Consider the following 7851-nt stretch of genomic DNA (forward strand, 5'->3'; position numbering starts at 1 on the left):
GCATAATCCACTGGCCAGGCAAAGACCTGGTCCTTTAGCCCTCTGTTACTTTTCTATCGCATCACCTGCAATGTTGCTTACTTTATTTAGGCAACTCCACATCAAAAAGTGAAAAGATTTTGCTCTAAGACTTGGAGATCCCTTTTAGCAGCTCTGACATTAGGGGAGTGGGTAGAGGGAAAGGCTGGCAGGGAGTTCCTGTGTGTGTTTGTTTATAGGCTAAATTTTATACACACAGTAAGCAAACAAAAGTGGGTTTCTGGTTCTGATAGTGGTAATGTTGCCTGAAACAAAGCTAGACACAGTATTCTCATCACTAACAGCCCTTATGAAATCTTCACTAATAATCACTTTATGCTTATTATAAACTGCAATTTCTAGATGAGCTGGTAAAATATAATTAAATTTACAAAAAAAACCCTAAAGCAGGTTTTGTTTTGTAGAACTTGAAACAGTTTAATTTTATTTTTTCTGTGAAATTTATTATTAATATAAATTAGTTGATTTTTATTGAAATACTTTCTAAATATTTCAGGAGAAAAATGGGTTTTACAGATGAAGCATGACTTAAAATGATTTTTTTTCTGTAGCAATTGTGAAAATGATTTAATGTCTTATAAGCAACACTAAGTAAAAAGATTTGTCAAAACGTCATAGCAAAATTGATATAAATGTGCAAAAATATTGTTTTAGTAATGCTGGCAACTTTTCAAAAATGTTTTTGAAAAAATGGCTACTTCACAAAAATAAAACCCCTAACCCTTATTGTGAAATTTTCCAAACAGATTTACTTCTAAGGTTCTGTCTTTAAACTTTATTGGAGCATAAATAGAAGAATAGACCCAAGGTTATCAGACTCCTCCAGGAAAAGGTACTTTGGAAAATTTCTGTTAGGATGCTAACTCTTACGAAGTGGGAAAAGCTCTCAGTGTTGATTTGGGGTTAGAACTTTAACTGGAGAGGAGCAAAGTTAAATTACATTTAAAATGTCCACCCAACAGGGATCAAACTGTTTGTTTCTTTCAAGCTAGAGGTTTTCTAACTTTAGCTTTCAGAAAGCCAGATGGTACTTTAATCTTCATGTTGGCTTCACGGAAAAGGCAAACAATTACAGTATTATCTCAGTGCCATTTGCACAATTAGAGCTAAGGGGGGAAGGTAGTTCCTGCTAGTACATCCATTACGACTTCTTTTTTCAGTTTCACATCTGGCCAGAGAAATTGTTACTCTCTGAAAAGCAGGTTGTACACAGGAATGATTCTGCATTTCAGCTGTCTGTGAAAAGTACTTCTGAAACATATAAATACTGGGCTCCAGAGGTTTGTATAAAATAACACTCAGTCAGATAAAATAAGCAGGGAAGCCCCTTTGCAAACAATTCAGAATCAGGTAAAGACCAGAGGTGATAATCAGAGGATTATTTCCCTATGAAATATTTTAAAGTTTTGAGGTGGTGGTTTTTGTTTTGTGTGGGTTGGTTGGGGTTTTCTTTTTTTTTTTTTAAAAGAAGGCCCTATGTGCTTTTCAGACCAAATCCTCCATAAACCACCCTCTATCTTTAGGCAAACCTTAATGTGTACTTTGGGTCTGTACTGTTACAGGTTGCTTCAGCAGATGATTAACAGTATGCCTACACTCCACTACAAGTCTCATTAACTTCAGAAGGCTTTCCATATGCTTAAATACTGGTAAATCTGTGTTCAGATAACTGGTGAAAGAATTCAGTCTCCTACCTATTGCTTACAAGCTCAAATGCAAGGGATAAAAACTTCTGTCTAATGCTGCATGGTGATGGAATAGCACTGGCTGGAAAGGGTTATCACCCCTGCATGGTCCTTCCTCCCCAAAATACCTGCTGACTGCAGGGAGAGGGAACGTTGCTTTAGGACCTCCTAAGGAAAGGCGTTATGCCTGATAGAGCTAACCAGAAGACCTGGTTAAGAGGATATCCAGAGGATCACTTGTAAATACTTTCTTGTAAATACCACAAAATAAACTTTTGTTTCAGGCTGAAATTGAACTTTTCATTGGAGAAAACAGGAGGAAAGTCCATTTTAAAAAGAAAAAGATAACTCAGGTGGATGCAGATGGAAATTTTCCTGGTTTTATTTCTGTCCAGCTTTTTCACTGAGCATAGGTTTTGACATTATTCTTGCTACAAATGGAACTTCTGAGCAGCATGCAAGAAAAATTGCAGTGGCACTGGAGCTACGACAGCACAGTCTTCTCTGGCTGAATTTCCTAATGCTTCTCAGAAGATGACAGCTACATTAATCTTGCTACCTCTGTGTGAGCAAAAAAAAACTCACTTGCACAATTTCTGATTCTAATTATATTTCATAAAAATATAAACTGGAACATCCTCCAGCTCCAGCCAATACTGATGTTCTGTGATGTGATGATGCCTAGATAAGAAATAAACCAATTTCTCTATCCAATGTCTCTCATGAAGTGAGGCAGTTTTCCTGTTTGATAATTCAACAGCAAAAAAAAAGAATTTCTATCTCAGTTCCAAATCATATGAACCAAACTCAAGCATTATTTTTTTAAATTTCTGTGATCTGCTTTGAGACAAGAAAGTGTTCCAAGACTCAGTACAAGTCAGACTATGTTTTCACTGAGCAAAACTCTTCTATTTTCATAAAATAATTTTTCCCATGCTCACCATCCTATCTAGCTTTAACTACAAGGAGAACTAAGTAAGAGAAAAAACCGACTACTGTAAGCACGCATTTGTGTGTGGGTGTCGAGGTACTGAGATTATTTTCCCTATATGCCTTCCATGAAATGCTTCAAGTCATTTGTCCTCATTAGGCTGTCACGATGAGAGAACTATTATACACAGCACCTTTGGGCAGGGGTAATAGAGAGACTTGCAACTTAACCTTGCAGTTTATGAACCAGCCCAAAACATGCTCCAAAGGTTAGTTTTTAAAAGACTGGCAGTGAATCTCATAACTAAATCCTATCTAGAGGCTGCTGACAGCCAGACTTCTTGAAAATAATCCATTTAAGTTGCCCTCAGCTGGCCAGAAACTGAAGAATATAGCATGCACAAAGACAGTAAACACTAGAAAATTGCCAGTCTTGCAGCCTGAGGTTCTCCAGCTCTGCATATGCTGAAAGCCCAGTTATGAGATGTTAGCATGGATTATGCTGCTCCTACCTTGCTACCTAGTTGGAGAGGTACAGTGTTGGACAGCCCTCCTGACAATGTAAGAGCTTAATTAAAACACTTGACTAACCCGCAGCTGAAAGATACTGGCTTGGGTGGGAGAGAAAACCAAAGCCTTGGTCCAGTGTTCAGCTGCTCTATGCTAGCAGAAGAGCAAAAGAGCTAGAAAGGGAGCAGCCTTCATCAGCCAGAGTAGGCCCTCGAATAGGAGTCCCTCATCTCTGATCTGCCTCTGACGCAGGTGAGATCTTAGTTCACATATTGCATTAAAAAGGAGATTGCTCTGTGTAATGGTATTTCAGTATCTATCCCCGACACTCAATTAGGAGTGGAAGGGATACATTTAAAGGAAGAGAATTATCTTTGCCTATTAATTGCCTGTAGTCCCTAGCTAGGTGTTAGGGGAACAGTACTGAACGAGAGTGGTTTAAATTCTGAACTGGGAACTTAGATGGCTTTTCCTTGCATTTTTGTGAAACAAGGTATCTTGTGGCTAGGAAAGGACAATGTTCATTTTTGGACCTGAATGTAATAAATTACAGCCCATTCAGTTACAAAGTTCTTACTATTCCACTCTAAAATAACACCACAACAATTTTTAGGTAAAATTTAGATATATACACCTACTATTTATACTTACTGTCTCTCAAAGAAACAAAGTTTTGGGGCAGTATTGGGACCGGTGCTGTTCAACATCTTTGTTGCCGACAAGGACAGTGGGATTGAGCACCCCCTCAGCAAGTTTGCTGATGACACCAAGCTGTGTGGTGCGGTGACATGCTGGAGGGAAGGGATGCCATCCAGAGGGACCTGGACAGGCTGGAGAGGTGGGCCACTGCCAACCTCATGGAGTTCAACAAGGCCAAGTGCAAGGTCCTGCACCTGGGTTGGGGCAATCCCAAGCACAAGGACAGGCTGGGCAGAGAGTGGATTGAGAGCAGCTCTGAGGAGTAGGACTTGAGGGTGTTGGTTCATGAAAAGTTGAACATGACCTGTCAATGTGCTCTTGCAGCCCAGAAAGCCAACTGCATCCTGGGCCACATCACAAGAAGTGGGACCAGTCTGCCGAGGGAGATGATTCTCCCCCCTCTACTCCGCTCCCGTTAGACCCCACCTGGAGTACTACGTCCAGATCTGGGGCCCTCGACATAAGACGGAGTTGGCCCTGTGGGAGCGAGTCCAGAGGAGGCCACGAAGATGCTCAGAGGGCTGGAGCCCCTCTGCTATGGGGACAGGCTGAGAGAGTTGGGCTTGTTCAGCCTGGAGAAGAGAAGGCTCCGGGGAGACCTTAGAGCCCCTTCCAGTACCTGAAGGGGCTACAAGGAAGCTGGGAGGGGACTTTTTACAAGGGCCTGTAGTGACAGGACAAGGGGTAACGGGTTTAAATTGAAAGTGGGGAGGGTTAGATTAGATATCAAGAAGCAGTTCTTCCCGGAGAGGGTGGTGAGGCATTGGAACAGGTTGCCCAGAGAAGCTGTGGATGCCCCATCCCTGGAAGTGTTCAAGGCCAGGCTGGATGAGGCTTTGAGCAACCTGGTCTAGTGGAAGGGGTCCCCGCCCATGGCAGGGGGGGTGGAACTGGATGATCTTTAAGGTCCCTTCCAACCCAAACCATTCTGTGAAACGTCAGTGACCTGCTCTACTTCTAGAATCACTCTGAGCTGCAGGTGGTATGAGGTGGCAAAAGGCTACAAACAGAAATTCTTCTTTGGTTCATTTTCTAGGATCAGTGACAACATTAAAAAACAAACAAATAAACAAAAACAACTCAGAAAAGTCAAACAGAGGTGAAAAAAGAATCTCAGCAAAATATGCACTTGATCATCAAAGTGAATTTTCTAGAACAGGCGGTCTCTCATCAAGGTTAATATTACTTGGTAATATAGTAAACCTCCTACTGTACCTCCCTGAAGTATATGTACTTGGAATACTTCAAAGAAGGTCTTTTTATAGGAAGGCCTTTATCCACTACCTACCCATTCTCCTCCCCACCTGGGTATGATAAAAGCTATGCAAAACCTTCAGTACAAAAGCAAAACCACTTCAAGTTATCCTGTTTCTGTAGTCATGATGTTCCAAGGCCAAATTCTACGTTATACATATCACAACCCCGGGTTACGTGCTGCAGAATAAGAGTACAGAAACTTGATCTTTCCTGCTGTTTATGAAATTCTTCACTCTGGGGTTTGGGGTTGTTTTTTTTTTTTCACTAGTTGTGCTTCTCCAAAAAGTTAAAATAAACTTTTTGTGCGTCATTTCAGATTTCCTCTGAAGTTCTGTTCTGCTGAATTTGAATGGACAGATATTCATCAGTCCACCAGCACAGCTGAGCTTGCTCAATAAGCATTAGGTGAAATCCTGTCTCCATTGCAGGCTATGAGACTTTTCCTATTAACTTCAACAAGTGCCACAATTTCATCAATACCTTTGTGCCTCCTGTACATAGATGGTGGTAATGGGTATGTTAAAACTCGACAGGGTTGTATTGGATTCAGATCCTTTGCCAGCTGAAGGAGACCTGAGACAGACAGTCATTGATACCTTCCTCTTGGTTAACGGTAAGTGATTCAGCATTCTCTTCAACATGCTGCTGTAAGTGTAGAACCCCAGACAAAGCCAAAACACAAAGAAAAATAATCTTACTGTGGATCTAAACACATGGAGAGTTTGGTTCTAAAACTATCTTCTTGGAAGAGGAGAGTGAAGCAAAGGAGAATTCTTACTTTTCTACCAGAAGTGGAAGGTCCTCTGATTGAAGATCAGAATGAGCAAGTCATATTTTATGGATGGCTGTGATAATTACACCAGACTGAGTTTATTTAACTTTTTGACAAATGAAACCAGAGACCATTTCCAGCACCATCATCACTAAGGCAGTCTCTCTACCACCACTGGAGATTTTCTACACCAACACTGGAGATTTGAGCACATCAGCTGTGGCTCAGCAATGATGGGAAGCCTCGCAGTTGGATGTTGCCTCTTCTTGACAGCTCACAGCACGCAAGAACCATCAGGGTCATTTCAAACCAATTACTTAAAATCATAGCTTGTTGATTACCCTTATTTGTATTACAAGGATGCCTAGGAGCCTCAAACATAGATCTTTCACCCTGTTCACTGCTGACAAATGAACCCCAGAGATATTCCTCTGAAATACACTGAAATATGCTATAATAACTTACATCAGTTGAGGGACAACTTACAACTGAATTTTCATTCACTCTGTAGGTTTTGATGGTGAGAATGCAAACTTTCATCTGTGCTCTGGCCTAAAATAGAGGTCTGTATAGTTGTAATGAATGCCTATAAATTTATTAGAAACTACACTTTTTTTATGTTAAGGCCAAAGAGCTCCAAGTTAATTACAACATTTCTTTCTTTGTATTTCCTCATCTAAAAAAACGCCCCTAGCAACTTAGTATGCAACAGAGAATTGGGACAATTTTTCAGTATCCTGCGTGTGTTCATGAAGGCTTAGTTGTCCAACAAATGAGATACAGGCTGGAGCATTCTTAAAACAAATATAAAATAGTGACCTTCCATCTCAATCAATGAGATTCCAGTTTTTGAGCCCATGTCTTTGGCTTAATAATCCATAACATAATGCATAACTTCTTTCACATATGATCTGACAAACACAAAACCAATAGCAAAACATAGTAACAGCAAAAACTTGTGCAAATATTACCCTAAGGCTCCTTTTTTGAGATTATCAATACGTCTCAGGTAGTTTCCTCCAAAAATATCCCTCCTTTTAGTTCACAGTCTGTTCTGTCCCTATGCAAAAGAATCTGTCTTCCAAAACTTTTGTGAGAGGTGATGAACTAGTGTACTGACCCAGTAGTGCCTCCTCTTGTTACAAACATGTATCTGAGATTTCTGCTCATCTAACAATTCCCTGTGTACCAAGAAAAAGAGATTGCTCATCGCCAGGCCTCACCTGGAGAAGCTGCAGGCACAGCAGTGAAATTTGTCATAACTCATGGCTGCGTATCAAAAAGCTCTCAGACAGAACAAGACTCTATCCAGTTCACACTGTCTACTCTCAGTTCCTAAAAACAGCTCAAGTTAGCTTTATCTTGCACTCTGAAAGTCAGCAGATAAAAATCAACCAGTGCCTTATGTCTCGAGCAGGAAAGGAAGATGATGATACTTGGCAGAACGAGTACAAAATGCTCCTCCCCACCAGAGCAGCATGAATCTCTCCCAAAACACCACTTGTAATAATGATGAGTGTTTATATAAAGTGACTGATTACACTGTTCTTTCTATTGTCAATCAGTGGGGGAGTTAATTACATGTCTCTTGGATATCATTCCAAAAGAATGACCTGCCAAACAGCATTGAGTTTAATGGCCCTGAACTGGTCACTCCATTCAGTGGATGATGCCACAGCATAATCTTGTGGTTTCTGCTCAGCTGGCAGCTAAGCACCACACAGCCGCTCGCTCACTCCTGCCCCAGTGGGATGGGGAGGAGAAAACGTCAGGAAAGGCTTGTGGGCTGAGACAAGTACAGGGAGGGATCACTCACCAATCACCATCACAGGCAAAACAGGCTCGACTTGGGGAAAAAATCAATTTAAATAGTTATCAACCAAATCAGAGTAGGGCAATGAGAGACAAAACCAGATCTTAAAACACCTTCCCACCCCCTCTCCCTTCTTCCCAGGCTCA

The sequence above is a fragment of the Eurypyga helias genome, unplaced genomic scaffold (genome assembly GCF_000690775.1).
Source record: "Eurypyga helias isolate BGI_N326 unplaced genomic scaffold, ASM69077v1 scaffold12722, whole genome shotgun sequence".
In the NCBI taxonomy this organism is placed as follows: Eukaryota; Metazoa; Chordata; class Aves; order Eurypygiformes; family Eurypygidae; genus Eurypyga; species Eurypyga helias.